Source organism: Oryx dammah, unplaced genomic scaffold, assembly GCF_014754425.2.
Source record: "Oryx dammah isolate SB20612 unplaced genomic scaffold, SCBI_Odam_1.1 HiC_scaffold_17, whole genome shotgun sequence".
Taxonomy (NCBI): domain Eukaryota; kingdom Metazoa; phylum Chordata; class Mammalia; order Artiodactyla; family Bovidae; genus Oryx; species Oryx dammah.
This window is the reverse complement of record NW_024070201.1, coordinates 275117-277489: the sequence shown is the minus strand read 5'-3', so window position 1 is coordinate 277489 and position 2373 is coordinate 275117.

Below are 2373 nucleotides of genomic sequence, written 5' to 3'. Positions count from 1 at the left end.
AAAAAAGTAGAGAAAAAAGACATTAGGTCTAGATGGGCTAGACTGACAAAGGAAGAATCACCAGTGCATTTATTTATTGGTATATCTACCGTATTCTCTTTGCTAAATATTTATTATTATAACTGTTTAAAATATAAAGAACAAGGTTTAGAATCAGAATATAATAATCCAATTAACTAAAGTTGCCTGGTTGTCCAGTGATTTTCCTATATCATGCACTCTTCTATCTTGCATGTTGAAAATTTAAACACAATAAAATGAACTGCTGAAGATTTGTAAATATCAGAAACAACTTTTAGATTTTAAGTATTAGAGATGGGATAGAAACTATAAATGATGTTAGGAATAAAACTCATTTATTGCTTGACATAATCTAATAATAGAAAGTCAATGTTTATTGGACCAGTATGCATATCTAATTTAGTATAACAATATCTACAAAATATGGAGAACTTAATATATCCCCCAATCAGCTCAAAATATCAAGAGATTTAGGCTTAAGTTAAAAAAAAAAAAAAAAAGAGTCCCATTGCTTTAACATTTCAGGAGATTTGATGCCCTGATGATATTGGGGTGTGGCAAGAAGTCATATCTTCAATGAACTTAAGATTTTTTAAAAATATAAATTTATTTATTTTAATTGAAGGCTAATTACTTTACAATATTGTATTGGTTTTGCCATACATCAACATGAATCCGCCACAGGTATACACGTGTTCCCCATCCTGAGTCCCCCTCCCTCCCCGTACTATCCCTCTGGGCGTCTCAGTTCACCAGCCCCAAGCATCCTGTATCATGCATTGAACCTGGACTGGCAATTTGTTTCGTATATGATATTATACATGTTTCAATGGCATTCTCCCAAATCACCGCACCCTCTCCCTCTTCCACAGAGTCCAAAAGACTTTTCTATACATCTGTGTCTCTTTTCTGTCTTGCATACAGGGTTATCGTTATTAAAAAGTGAAACACTTATGTTTGTTTGTAGCCTAAATGGTTTTCTATGAAAGATAATTGAACCTTAGGGAGCTGGTCTGTCTGTGACATTCTGGTATAAACTTCTCAGGTTCTTCACATCAGTGCTGTCCCTGGGAAATCACTCTCCTTTCACAGGTAGGACTGGTATTGTTAAAATATATTTTGGAAATTAGAAATAGATACTTTAATCAATAAAAATAAAATTATGGCCTGAAATCTATTCCCATAAATTAGCAAATGCTTTTACAAACAATTCTAAAGTGAGTCAATTAAAAAAAAATCTGAGTTTGCATAAAAATAACAGTACATATTTAGAATAAGTATAATGTGAGAAACATTCTTCATTGAAAGTTGTATGAAAATCATTATATTTTATAATTTAGGCAATTTTTAAAAAAGTTAGTTTTCTTCTCTTTCTCTGTAATGTGGGTAAAGAAGTATTAGTGGTACTTAGGCCTAGCTAGTGGTACCTAGCTTAGTAATCAGCTAAGTAATTACTGTTATTGAGTACTTTCTACTATGAAAGTGAAAAAAAAAAGTGAATGCTTATCACTCAATCATGTGCAAATCTTTGCATGGATCAGCTCAGCAGGCTCTTCTGTCCATGGACTTCCACGAATACTGGAGTGGGTAGCCATTCCCTACTCAGGAGTCTTCCTGAACCAGGGATTGAACCCATGTCTCCTGCATTGCAGGCATTTCTTAACCGTCTGGGCGAGCAGTGAAATTCACTTTCTCCTATATTGCCCCCTCTAATTGCCACCAACTTTCACCTGATGCAAGTGATATGCTATGCTTCCCCCACAAAAGAGGATGCCATAAGCACACACATCAAATGTAAGATACAGTTCAGTTTGACAAATGCTAAAATGGGGCTCTCAGATTCAGGAGTCATTTCTAAGTACTGGACTAATTGTTTCAGACACTTACCTCAGACAGGTAAGTGTGAGACCTCATTAAGTGAAAATTACCACCCTTATTAACATACAGATGAAAAAAAAAAAAGCAGGTTAAATTCTTCTATTTTTCTCATAGTACAAATATTTATAAATGTACCTTGGAGTGGTATCATAATGGGGAAAAAAAAAAAAAAAGATCAAAGACCGCATGGCAGAGCCTCAGCGTGAGAGTGATTGTCCAGAGTACAAAGTTTGTTAGACTCCAGAGCCATTTCTGCCCACTTCTCTCTGAGTTTTCCTTGCCCCATCATATAAGATGTTGTGCTCTGTTTTTGTGAAGAAATGTCATAACCATGAAGTATTCAGGTAAATGATCTAACATATTGACTGCTTGCATTGCCTCATTTCCACAGTAAAAATGGAATGGAGATGTTAATTATTTGGGGGTCTTGATTGATGATTTAATAAATATAGAGATTAAAGAAACAAACCAGAA